Source organism: Macaca nemestrina, chromosome 15 (assembly GCF_043159975.1).
Source record: "Macaca nemestrina isolate mMacNem1 chromosome 15, mMacNem.hap1, whole genome shotgun sequence".
Classification (NCBI taxonomy): Eukaryota; Metazoa; Chordata; class Mammalia; order Primates; family Cercopithecidae; genus Macaca; species Macaca nemestrina.
In genome coordinates this window covers 97,649,451-97,663,331 of record NC_092139.1, presented here as the reverse complement: position 1 = coordinate 97,663,331, position 13,881 = coordinate 97,649,451, and the positions used below count along the sequence as shown (strand labels likewise).

At 46.9% G+C, this 13,881-nt stretch overlaps 1 long non-coding RNA gene across 1 annotated transcript; it reads left to right on the top strand.

The window, feature by feature from the left end:
* The first annotated feature begins 35 nt into the window (after positions 1-35).
* Positions 36-13,386, top strand: LOC112422955 (uncharacterized). The gene is made up of 2 exons (XR_003019322.2): positions 36-852; positions 10,720-13,386. It is a non-coding gene; the product is annotated as an uncharacterized lncRNA (long non-coding RNA).
* The last annotated feature ends 495 nt before the right edge of the window (positions 13,387-13,881 follow it).

Below are 13,881 nucleotides of genomic sequence, written 5' to 3'. Positions count from 1 at the left end.
TCTGGGCTGGAAGGGAAGGTGGGGGAGCAACAGAAGCAGCCCTGGGCATGGGGGGCACAGCAGGTGGGAGGGATCTGTGGGTCAAGCAGGACTACTGAAGTGCAGAGCAGGGTTGAGGGTACTACAGAGGAAAGGGCCCTGGAGGAATCCTTGGACGTGTGCTCCTACTCTGAGACTGGACGGGGAACGCTCCCCGCAAGGCCATAACCGGGCTGTTTAGTAGGCATGGGCACAGCGCCTCTATCCTCTGGACCTGCCGCCTGACCCCAATTCCCTGTGGGGTATAGACCAGTTATATGCAAGAGAGGCCAGACAAGACAGCTTATTGCAGAATACTGCCCTTGGGACTCAGAGGAAACACTAGAAATTGACCAGGGAGTCAACCTCTGGCGCCACTTCTTTCCCAGGATGGGCATCCATCAAGAGGTTTGTATTTGGGAAATTCAGGGATCACTGGCTGCACATCCAGACACTGGCCCACATGGAGGTAAGGTGGCTGGAGCCCTGAAGGGAGGGGGTCTGCACTGCTGACCACTTGCCTAGATCTCGCCTGTGCTAGAAGCAAGGCCACCCATGGAGCCCATCTCTCAGAGCTCAGCAGCCAAGGGCAGAGCTTCCTATCCTTGCCAGAAAACCTGTCCCTGGCAACACCCCAACCCCAGTATTTCTTGTTGGGGACTGTCCTGGCTGGAGATGGCCAAGAGTCCTTCCCACACTCTGAGAGACCTGACGTATTTCCCTCTTCTCTTGGGTTTGGCAGATATGGGTAACAGGAGAGATGCTGTTGCCTTGGAGCTGGCAGGTTGTGTGGCAGACAAGCAGGGTTCCCGCCGCCTCCCATGGAGACCACAGGTGAGGTGCTGGGAATCAGTCACAAATGTTCAAGTGCCAGCTTTGGCAGGACCGTTCTTTCTGCTGTAGATCAGCCAGACTTTGAAAACATGATCTACTTCCTCACTGGATCCTCAACAGTCCCCTCAACAGTCCCATGGGCAGATCGGACAAAAATCCCCATAGGTGAGAAATTAAAGCAGAGTAGAGTGGTCAACTCCCACCCCGTAAGTGATTGTAGGCTAGAACACAGGTCTCACAACACTGGGTCAGGGCTTTGCCTGCTGGGTGGCACAGAGCTGTGCACAAGCAGGCACTTGCCTAGGCAGACCCTATGCTCTAGCTTCATCATTTCATGTTTGATTTTCTATAGTGTAATCAGTCACAGGATCATTAACCCCCCTGGTGTCTGCTGCAAATTTATCTTAAGTGCCAATTTGTCCCTGCATTAGAAGGGAAGCTGTTTAGTTGAGGGAGCTCCTCCTGAGAAACAGTGAATTTTATGTTACTTTTTATTTTATTTATTTATTTATTTTTATTTTTATTTATTTTTATTTATTTATTTACTTTTTATTTTTTTATGTTACTTTTTATTTTATTTTATTTTTTTACTTTTTATTTTTACTTTTTATTTTTATGTTACTTTTTATTTTTATGTTACTTTTTATTTATTTTACTTTTTATTTTTTATGTTACTTTTTATTTATTTATTTTATGTTACTTTTTATTTTTTAACAACATTCTTGTTGCCCAGGCTGGAGTGTAATGATGCGATCTCTGCTCACTACAACCTCCGCCTCCCATGTTCAAGCAATTCTTCTGCCTCAGCCTCCCGAGTAGCTGGGATCACAGGTGCCTGCCACCACGCCCGGCTAATTTTTGTATTTTTAGTAGGGACACGGTTTAACCATGTTGGTCAGGCTGGTCTCGAACTCCTGACCCCAGGTGATCCACCTTCCTCAGCCTCCCAAAATGCCGGGATTACAGGCATGAGCCACCATGCCTGGCTGAAACAGTGAATTTTAGTGAGCAGCTGATTCCTTCTTGCAATGGTGATTGCTTCATGCATGATTTACTGAGTTTTGGAAAGAAACAGTCCTGTGTAAACCCAATGAAACAGCACTAGTACTTTAACATGCAGTGTTCTTTGGAATTGCTCTTGAACTCTTCCCTGCCCTGGTTTAGGCCTTTTATCATGCAGGTGGCCTCTTACCGCTCTTTCCACCTCAACTTGCCTCACCTCACCTCCCAGCACACACTTCCAGTCAGCCTGGGCCCAGGAGAGCCTGGGTAGCGCAGCGGTTGAAAGCGTGATCTCAGGAGGCAGAGGGTCCAGATTCAGAAAACCGTGGCTCTGCTGCTTCAACTTTCGGGGTGATCTTGGGCAAGGGGCTTAACAGCTCTACTGGCTCAGTCATATTAGTTTCAAATGAGGCTATGACAGTACCTCGCCAGGTTAACAGGAGAATTAAGTGTGTTATTCGTGGAAAGTACTCGAACAGTCCTAGCCCATAATAAATACTATTACCATCTCGTTCCATTCTCTGTTCAGAAACCTCAAATACCTATAGAATTGGGACCAGTGTTTGGCCTGACATAGGAGACTTTTTTGGCCTAAGCTTTTAACAAATATTTCCTGCCTTTCCTGTTCACTAACCCATGTACTCTGGCTCAGATCCTGAAACCCACCCTCTTGTCTTGACTCACCTTGACCTCATCATATTGCCATGTGTTGATGTCACTGCTATCCCCCCAGGGGCAGGTTCCTTGCTCAGACGTGCATGTACTCTCTTCTTCCTCTGAGCTATAACTCCAACTAGTCAGTATCCAAGTTCCTGTAGCCACTAGTTGTGGAGAAAGCTAAAGTCATCAGACATGAAAAGTATTCTCTACACAACTCAACCACTTAGAAAAATCACTCTCCACTTAAACATCTCTCCCTCCTTAACATACTCTCCATCCACCATAGCCCAACTTTCCTCTCTGTTATGGATTGTGAGATGTTGAAAATACAACAAAACAGGTATCAAAGTACAATTTAAGTTTTGTAAAATATGCAGAATTTCACATAGTTGATGAATGTGTTGTTAGCCAAATGCTCAGATGAGTGTAGCCATTGGCAAATAAGGATCTCAGAGAGTAGGTCCATTAACAAATGAAGGGGAAAGTGACATGTCTAACCAATTAGGTGCTTCCTAGGGGGACGATGTGAATATTAAAACTAAAGGATTTAAGAGGGAAACTGAGGAAGCCCTTGACTAACTTTTCCTAAAATGATCCCGTGATTGGTTACACTGTAGAAAATCAAACATGAAATGATGTCCTATTGTGTAATCATATAATTTGGGGAGGGAAATACACCTAAAATATTATTTTTAAGAATTAGCCTGGTCGGGAGTGGTGGCTCATGCCTGTAATCCCAGCACTTTGGGAGGTCAAGGCAGGTAGATCACTTAAGGTGAGAAGTTTGAGACCAGCCTGGCCAACATGGCAAAACCCCACCTCTACTAAAACTACAAAAATTAGCTGGGCGTAGTGGCACATGCCTACAATCCCAGCTACTCAGGAGGCTGAGGCACGAGAATCTCTTGAACCCGGGAGGCAGAGGTTGTAGTGAGCCAAGATCGTGCCACTGCACTCCAGCCTGGCGACAGAGGGAGACTGACCCTGTCTCAATAACAACAACAACAAAGAATTAGCCTATAGTTGCAATTACCTTGTGTTAAAACATACTTTTTAACAAAACAGTGGGAGATACGGGTTAAAGGATACAGCATTTCAGTTAAATAGGATTAGGTGAAAGGGCTCTATTGTACCACAAGGTGACTTAGTTAATAACAATGTATTATATTCTTGAAAATCCCTAAGAGGGTAGATGTTAAGTGTTTCTCATCATAAAAAAAAAGTACGTGAGGTAACGCGTATGTTAATTAGATCAATTTAACCGTTCCACAATGTATACATATTTCAAAACATACTGTATATTATATATAATTTTTGTCAATTCAAAAAAGATACTTATTTCAGTAATATTTTCATTTTGCAAGATTAAATTCAGATCAAACCTTTTTCACTATGTGCTGTATGAAATGCTGGTCTCCATTTTCAATGGGCTGTCTCTAAGAGGCTTTTTCAGGTCCTGTTCTTTTTGGATGAGGGTATGTATTTATCTCCCTGATCATCTTCCCTAACAGGCAGCACATTCGTGAGAGCAAACAGTGCCTGAGACAGAAGTGCCATGTCATTTCATGGAATGGTGGAGGGGGACATGTGTGAGTCACCAGTGAAGCCTGTATAGATACTTACCTTCAATGACTTACTACATGAAGGCATCACAGGACATATCCAGAGCTGTCAGAAGCCAAGACCCCCTCTGTACATATTGGTTACAGTCCTCAGCAATGAGGGGTGACACAGTACCAAGGCAGAACAGGGCAGAGGGTTCCTGAACAGACAGCCAGGCTCTTGCTCTCAGCTTGATCTGGGCTTTTCAGGCATCAGCAGGGCCCTCTGAGGGCATGAGGTGCCTTGGAGGGCAGCAGGGTGACCCGGAAGACATGTGACTGGCATGGGTGATCTGGTAGTCCCAGGTAAGGAGAGGCAGAGGCCCCTCTGCCCTCACCTGGGGCAGCACACAGAAGCCATGCCCAGTGGCTTTGGGTGCTCTGGCCCATTCCTGTCTAACCAAGGTCAGAGCTTCCTACGACTGAGTGTCATAAACAGACTGACGATGGAGCTTCCCCTAGTCCCAGGAAGGGCTGGTGGGGTGTCGGAATTCAATTACAATATGGAAATAAGAGGTGAACTTCCTACTTGGGGTTGAGGGATAGGAGGGCAAACTTGGCATCAGCGTTCACCCCTGCACTAGGTGCTGACTGCATCCTGAAACAGAGGGTAAACGCAAAGAGCAGACGCTGTGGCCTCTCGGTTCAGGGGAAGCCCCAAGGCATCTCTGGCTGACAAGGCTGAGCTCAGTCTTCAGGCCCAGAACTAGTCCCCAGGTTAATGCCACCAAGCTGTGTGGGGGTGCAGGTGAAGCATGGCCACATAGACAGGTCCAGGTGGGGACACCTGATGCTTTCACAGTCTCCCCAGGTGCCTGAAGGAGGCCTCTAGAGACTTAGAACTGTGGTATATAACAGGCCTCCATTTTCAGCACTTTAATTTCTGCACGTCCAAGGAAGCGTGTGTGGAAGGAAGGCAGAGCGCTGAACCTCAGAGCAGTAATGCCGAGGAAGTAGGTGAGAGGGCTGCCTGCAAAGTCTCACAAGCCAATTACAGAGACAGAAGAACCAGCAGGAGGGTTAGCAAGGTTGCAGGTTGCAGAATGGTTGCAAGAAGGAATGCTTTGGAGTGGGTCTAGAGTGTGTGGCTGATCCTTGGGGACACCCAGTGTTGGGACGGCGGGGGGCAGCAGAAGCAGGAGGAGGAGGAAGGGGTGGTGAAACAAAGACCATATAGAGCTGGCCACTCTTTCTATTCGTTTCACAGTGAAGGGAAGGAGCAAGACAGGGTACTTGCTGGAGGCAGAGACTTGAAAGAATTTGCTTTGCAGGTGGAGGACTGGACAGCTTTAGGGACAGAGGAAGGAGCCAGCCAAACAAGGTTGAAAGAAAAAGGCTGAGGCCATGGTGGATGTGTGACAAAGCCCCAGGCCATCTATTCTGGCTGTCATTTTGTCACTTACTGAACCATTTCTGTTCCCTAACTTCGGAAGTGTGAGAATTTCTGGCAGAAGAACCTACACCATGGTTTACTCTGTAACAGACAACAAAAACAAGTAAAGCTTTGTTGCAGAGTATTTTAAAAAACAAAACCAAGACAACTCACTAAAGGTGGTGAGTCAGTTACCTCTCGCAAGTGGGAATTTCACTTGTAATTGTGTACACTTTTTTTTTTCTTGAGACGGTGTCTTGCTCTGTCACCTAGGCTGGAGTGCAGTGGCACGACCTTGGCTCACTGCAACCTCTGCCTCTCAGGTTCAAACGATTCTCCTGCCTCAGCCTCCCGAGTAGCTGGGACTACAGGCACCGCCACCATGCCTGGCTAATTTTTTGTAGAGTTTCGCCATGTTGGCCAGGCTGGTCTTGAACTCCTGACCTAAAGTGATCCGCCTCCCTCGGCCTTTCAAAATGCTGGGATTACAGGCATGAGCCACTGTGCCCGGCCTTGTGTATATTTTTATATTATGTTAATGAACAGTATATTTTAAAATGCAAAATACAATTGGAAAGTTCTATAGAACCTTTTGTATAGTGAAAACAGCCTCCAAAATGCTTCTGTAAATGAAGAGGTTCACGTACTGGGTTGCTCTAAGTCCCTTGCTGTCCCCACTTCTTGGTAGGACAAGGGAGTGCCAGGAGAGCACTTCCTGCAGCACTGCAAGCGCTCAGATGCTAGGGGTCTGGCCTGTGCCCACTTCAGCAAAAGGAATGGTGTTTTCTTTTTTCTTTTTTTGACGGAGTCTCACTCTGTGGCCCAGGCTGGAGTATAGTGGCATGATCTCAACTCACTGTGTCCGCCTCTCAGGTTCAAGCAATTCTTCTGCCTCAGCCTCCTGAGTAGCTGGGACTACAGGTGCACGCTGCCACGCCTAGTTACAGCTTTCTTTTGTATTTTAGTAGTGACGGAGTTTCACCGTGTTGCCCAGGCTGGTTTCGAACTCCTGAGCTCAGGCAATCCACCCCGCCTCGGCCTCCCAAAGTGCTGGATTACAGGTGTGAGCCACCGCGCCCAGCTGTGTGCTTCTTTTTCAGAAGGAAAACAATTTCCTTGGAGTCATTCAACACTGGCATCTCCAGCTAGTGCCTGCAGGATGGCCTCTTGGGCATTGCCACCTCCGGTGGCTGCATGGGCCTGACCTGTTTACTGGCCTGAATGTGCAGTGGTGCCCAGGGTCTCCAACGCCAGGAGATCACATTAAAACTATTTGGAAAGGGGAAGAGAAAGTGGGGGTGTGGGACAGGAGGAAGAGCAGCACTACTGGTAACAGCTGTGTTCCCACCTCCACCAAGCTTCCAAGATGTTGGTGCAGCAGGGAGAGGAAGCACTGCTCCGGGGCTTTTCCCCGACTCCTCCCACAGCTTCCCTCCCTGAATCAACCTAAGGAGGGTGCTGCAAGAGGGGCTCTTAGGATGTACATGGTTTCCAGAGGCAGCTGCTCCCTTTTGTGAGTTGTGAAGTATCCTCTCCGTGGATAGGCACTAGCTCAGGCTGCTTAGCCCAGGGAGTGACCTCTCAGCTCCTTGGAGGGATGCTGCTGCTCCAAAAGTAAGGGGGCAGAGAGAGTTCAAGACCATCCCCCTTCTCCCAACCAACTAGGATTCCTCTCCAGGGGTCAGTGGCAACTGTCGAGAGGCATACCATTCTCATGGTTTCCATTTCCATCTCCTCATCCCAGTAAGAGAGGCTGGCAAGCTGACATCTTACTGTCTTTACAACACTAGGAGTCTCTAGTTAGGCAGTAATAAGGCAGCAGCTAACATTACTGAATCCGATGAAAGAGAATGGAAAGAATCAGACCACCCCCAAGGGGCCAGGGGATGCAGGTTATGTCCCAAGGGCTGACAGGGACTTCTAAAGTGTATGCCAGCGGTTATCAGCACTTTCTGGGGGACTTGAAAGAACCTCCAGTTCTAAGGCTTGATCTTCCAACTGGCAAAGTGCAGCAACCACTTACTACTAACTCATGTCTATTTGAACTTGGGTGACATGGTCTTAAATACGTTCGGCAACCTTGGGCTCCTCTGTCATTGAAGAGGGTAGGGAGGGCCATCTGAACTCCAAGGCCTCCACTTCCTCTTCCAACCTTGGGCTCTGGGATTTATTATTAAAGAGATGCTAAGAGCATCATAGCCTGGACCCAGGCCTCTGTGATGCAGAGGTGAGGCCCACCTGGCTCCACCTTCCCCACTCCTCAGCTGTGAAGCTAGTCTGCAGCTTCTGGCTTCATCTTTAGTCATGAACTTAAACTCATCAGTTTAACAAAGTGAGGTCCTGTCTGTCTGCAGGATTGCTGCCATGGCAGGACTCAGGCGTTCTTAGATGCTGCCTCAACCCCAACAGTTTCTCTCCACACTCCCTTCCCATTGGCTCCATACACTCGTACAGCATCGGGGCACATGCAGACCACCATCTGTTTACAAAATGTTAATTTCAAAACAAAACACATATATGAGGCCAGGCACAGTGGTTCACGCTTGTAATCCCAGCACTTTGAGAGGCTGAGGCGGGCAGATCACCTGAAGTCAGGAGTTCAACCAGCCCGGCCAACATGGTAAAGCCCTGTCTCTACAAAAATACAAAAATTAGCTGGACATGATGGCAGGTGCCTGTAATTCCAGCTACTTAGGAGGCTGAGGTGGGAGAATCACTTGAATCTGGGTAGCAAAGGTTGCAGTGAGTCCAGATCACGCCACTGCACTCCAGCCTGGGTAATAAAGTGAGGCACTGTCTCAACATAAAAAAAAAATAAAACACATATATGAACTTTAGTTTGTCTTCTTCGGCTAGTGATTCATTTGTAACTTAGTACAAAACTCAGATTGGAATGCTTCAAAGTCAAATGTTTTCCCCGTAAGGTGGAAGCCAGAGCAGGGTCTAGTTTCCACACACAGTGGAATGGAAGTGCTGCCTGGCTCTGATTGTTCCAAATGCCAGCTAGAAGCCAGAGACAGAAATGCTATCTCATTCCATGGGACAGTGGGGAGGAGAGCATTTGCTAGGCCCCCACCTTCCCACTCCATTTATATGCCAAGTGCTCTGCTACAGATGAGGAAATGTCTCCGAGTTCCTCATCATACACCAACGAGCAACTCGGCTGTTGCTGCAGGGCTAGGATCCCACTCCAGGTCTGTGGGCTCTAAAACACAGGTGCTTTCCACCAAACTGGTGGTTTTCAAACCAACTTTTGTGGCAGTGCTTCCGCAGAATTTGTCCTGATGATATTAATAACGTCATAAATATTAATAACCATCTTTTAAACTATATACACTCAAAGGTTTAAAACACATCCAATGAGGCTGCTTGGGACTTCACTGTACAGTCTGCATTGCTGTGTGTGTGTGGCCTTTGCAGGGGTCACTGACTGGGAGGGCACTAGCTTAGTGCTGTGATCATTAGGCCCAGGGCCAACTCAATCCTGGTGGCCCTGAGCATAGAGTAATTCTAGTGCTTATAAATCCTTGGGTGTCTCTTATCTGATATATGGACGATAAAGACTGAAAGCAGGTTTTGGATATTCTATTAATCCCTTTTTTCAGGCATCTACTTCAGTTTTGTCAACAAGAGATTGCAGGCAAGCTGTGACTACTACCATTTGCAACCACTTACCTATAAAACTCAAATTTTTAAAAATAAAACTCCCCCATATAACTAAAAATCCAGAAATAAATTGGATGCTGGGACAGTTCACAATGAACCTATCTGCACTGATAAAAAATGCTCCCTCCCCGAGCCCACTGATTTAAGATGTTATGACTTAAACTTTGATGATTCATGCTAATAACGTATCATTTGTTTTTGTTTTTATGTATTTGAAAAGTTAAAAAAAACACTGGATTAGACTCACAACATTCTGATTTTGATTAAGAGGGAGAAGGGCTCACAATTCAAGCCTTGTGATGGCAACTACCTTAGCTCCTCACCAAGATTTCAACGAGAACCAATACAGCTATTTACGTAAGGCTTTCTGGAGGCCCAAGAGCACAAGAGGAGGATTAGGAGTCGGGAAAGTATTTTCCCTTTTTTTTTTTGGGGGTGCGGTAGGGGGGTGGGGGACAGTCTCCCTCTGTTGCCCAGGCTGGAGTGCAGTGACGTAATCATGGCTCACCACAGCCTGGAACTCCTAGGCTCAAGAGATCCTCACCCCTTAGGCTCCCAAGTAGCTGGGACTACAGGAGTGCACCACATGCTTGGCTGGTTTATTCATATTTTTTGTAGAGACAGGTTTGTTTTATATTTTCTTGTAGAGATGGGTCTCAACATATTGCCCAAGCTGGTCTTGAATTCTTGGGCTCAAGTGATCCTCCCACCTCGGCCTCCCAAAGTGCTGGGATTACAGGGATGAACCACCGTGCCTGGCCAAGAATGACTTTAACTCATTGGTAATCTGGATGTCTTTGGCCCTCTCTGAGCCTCAGTTTCCTCAATGAAAAAGGAGGAGATTGGATTAGTGATTTTCAGACATTTTAAGAAACAAAACCTTTCTTCATACCAGATCTTACTTTTAAATCTAATAAAGCTTTAAATGGGTCTGGAGGCTCCCTCTCCCTGATGGCCCCACAGAACAGTATGAAAACCATGGAAGTAGATGATCTAAGGTCCCTTCCACCTCTAAACATCAGGAATTCATGTACCCTGCCTCTGGAAGACAGAGTGACCCCCCTCACTGTCCCCTCCTCACTGACAGCCCCTCTCCTAAGAGGCTAAGCTGATTTATGATTTATACTCTGCACCTAAGACACTGGATTACAGCGCTGGCAGGAGAACCACAGTGACAACCCAAATCCAGGTGCTCAGCAACTGTTTGTGGGTGAAAATGACGGATTTATTCAACTTAAATGTTCATCGAGGCTACAGCAGAATCAATGCTGTTACAATAGGCAAGCACTACTGTCAGCAGCAACATACTGTTTATTTCTTCAACAGCATCTGAGCCTCATGGGTTATGTTTTCATTAAAAAAAAATCTTATAAGCCAGTTGGGAAGCTGTTAAAGGCCAATTTTTAAATGCCAATGTAAAACAAATTTCACTGAAAATACAATTCAAATACAACTGCTATGAGCACTGTAAGAAAAGCTGACTAGTAACCTAGATATGATAGAAAAGACCTTAAATGGTAAATAAAAGGATAGCAGCATTTAAAAACCTGGTAACTCGCATTTCAGAAGATGCCCTTCCCCTGCCCAGAACTTCATGCCTGTGAACACCTGCCTAGCCTAGGAGAGGCCTGTTCAAGCAGGGAGGCAACTGGTATCTGCACAGAGCATGCAGCAGATGAACTCTCCAACAGCCGAGAGGAACGAGGCTTCAGTGCAGTTGTGTGCTGGGGACAGCAGGACTCGTGTTTAAGTGTCAGAGGCTTAGACGGGTCAGCTCTGATTTAGAAGTCTCTCACATATCTGGTCCTGCCCTTGAGAAATCTTGTCAGAAACCTCAACTTAGAACAACTTTCTTGAAAATGTGACTAGAAATTAAACAGCTGGGACTCCTGCCACGTTATACAGAACTCCAAATGGATAGTCACTTTGCTCCACAGCCCAGGGCCCACTTTAAATTCTGCTGTTAGCCCTCACCTCATGCAATCAGGTGGATACAGCTGCAGTCCTTGGGACAGGTCACTTGAACGGGGAGCAGCTAAATGAAATCCTGCAACAGCACCTTCAAATCAGACCTCATTCTTAAAAGATCAACAGAGGTCAGGGCTAGAGTTAACTTCAACAGGCATGGGATCTCCTAGCCTCATGTGCAAGCAGCCAAGTATATCAGGATATACCCTTAATTCTCATCTTGATGTTTTTTAACAGCCAGAGATCATTTAACAGGTCCTCCAGCACCTTCTGTTCATTCTCCTTTAGATCTACCACAGTAACATTCTAACTCATATTCTTTGCTAACATGAAAAGAGCATATAAGCAAACTAGAGGAAAACTTTTCTGCACCCCCTCATAGAGAATCTCAGTGGATTAAGGCAGCTGTAACTTGTTTTGGACTGCAGTTACTGAGGCCAATGTATAGAAGAAAGGTAACTAGAGTGCCAGGATAGGAAAGTTCTGAGATGAAGACAACCTGGCAGCTCAAAGTGACAGTTTGTGCCCTGTTGCTTCAGACCAAATTCCCCCTACAGCCTGAAGCAAGCTGGCCTTGCCCACAGAGATCTCCCTTTCTCCATATGCAGCCACCTCTCTCAGGGCAATTCCTTGCCTTGGATCCTCACTGCACCTGCCTCACCAGCATCTTGGCTCTTCATCTTCCTACCATCAGAGAAGTTTTCTATTTAGGAGCTCATAACGGCCTTGCTGGGCCGTGCCAGTGTTTTAATTTGCTGGGGGCTAGCCCACAGGAACAATAGTGGCTGTGTGTAGACACGCTGGCCATGGCACACACTCATGTTTTTCACAATTTCATCTGAATACACAGACTGGGCTCCCTGGCGGAGTGAGGGTGGCTGAGATGGCACCTTCTCCTTCCACAGAAGAATTATTTCTTGTTTTCAAATGCCTGCTGGGTGGCACTTACAGCTTTCATACTAGAACCAGCTTAGCTGGCTTTATGTGTTTGTGTACTTTAGGTAGAAGGTACATTCAGAAAGTGACCCTAGAGAGACTGCCCCAAAGAGTGAAGGCCTCTGGGGAGCTCTGAGCAGGCCACTCTCTGGATCCTAGCCAACTCACCACAGATGCTGGGCTGGTGACTCTGGAGCCAGGCAACCCTCAATACCAACCTTCCCGAGGGAGGAACAGCAGAATATATCTCACCCACAGACCCATGTGATGGAAGGGATGCCCAACAGCGCTGTAGGGGATAGAAAAATCTCTGTGAAGAGCAAGAACTAGTACTGAAGTGACTAGATGCCACAGCCCTGCTGTAAGAGCTAAGGAGCAGAGGTTCCTCTGTGTGGAGAGGGTGGGAAGGAGACCTCTAGTTGACTGCGTAACCCAATCACATCTAATTCCATTTCTGTCCCCAGTTCTCTCTGCCCATCCATAGTCTATCCTTCAAGAACAACAGGCAGAAGCATTTTCTCACCCCTACCCCACACCTCCTTCCACTCCCCCACCGAAGGGGCCAGAGTACTGGCTGCCCTGAAATCAGAGCAGCAGCTAAAAATGGAGCCTAGAGGCGAGAGGTAGTTGTAATGACTACTGATGTGCCACTCTTCAGAGGAGGAGGAACAGCTGCCAGGTCAGACGCCTGACTGCTTTGCCCTCTTTTAGCCTGGGAGATTTTAGGAGCAAAATCACTGAGGAAATGCGTTCAGTGCTTGGACATCATGGTGAGGCTCCTTGACAAGGTCTAGAGACGGAAGGCTATCTGTAGCTTTCCTTTGCCAAAGGTCAGTTTCCCAGCAGGCCCTCAAACACTTCTGTGTAAGAGGGAAAAGGGATGAAGAGGGGATAAACCACAGGGCGAAGAATTAGGAAGTGTTAGCAAATGCTACCATGTGGAACACTCAACTTTATTCACTTTATTTATATATTTAACAATTCTAAAGTATTTACTTCTTGCTTTGACAAAAAATGAAAAATATAGGAGCACTGACTCCTCTTTAGGAGAAAAGGGTTATATGTACAGCTATGGAGAGTTACGGTTCCTCCTTTAACAAAGGAAAATATTAATAAAAAAGTGCTTCATTGATCAAAAAAGAGCTAAGAGCTGCAAGCATTTATTCACACTGTACATCAGACCCAAGAAACCCGTATCATAACCTCTTGGCACCTGTAACTGGGAACTGCACAATCTTCAATTAGACCAACTTTTCCCCTACCTGCACAACCAGATGACACAGAATGTGGTAAAGAACTACACCCTGTTTCACCACACACACACTCTGAGCAACCTGTTGCCACTGGAAGTCAGAGACGTGCTCATATGCTCTGGGCTTTGCCTGAACTGAGAACACCAGGGAAGCCTTCTGGGCTACGCCATAACACACCCAGGCACGCACAGAAGCCACCTTCCTGAGACACAGCTTGCCCTTGGTCAGGGAACTGCTACCAAAGCAGAAGAGCAATACAGGGCAAGGCCAGAGCTTAAGCATTCCCTGACCTTACCCCTAGTCCTCACCATGATCCACCCTGTCACCAGTTAGCAGCTTTCAGCAGAGCCAAGCATGGCCTCCCCAAGAGGGAGGGCAGGCACAAAAACATGGATGCCAAAATTACAAAGCACAAACCTACCTCTTCTCCAACCTTCCCCACACCCACCTCCACAAATATTCTTGATTTAAGGCTGTTTTCGGACCATATCAAAGCTCACTGAGAAAAGGTGCCCCAAATCTCCTCAAGGCCATGTCACTTCTCTAAGGAACCCTACAAAGTCACCAAGTG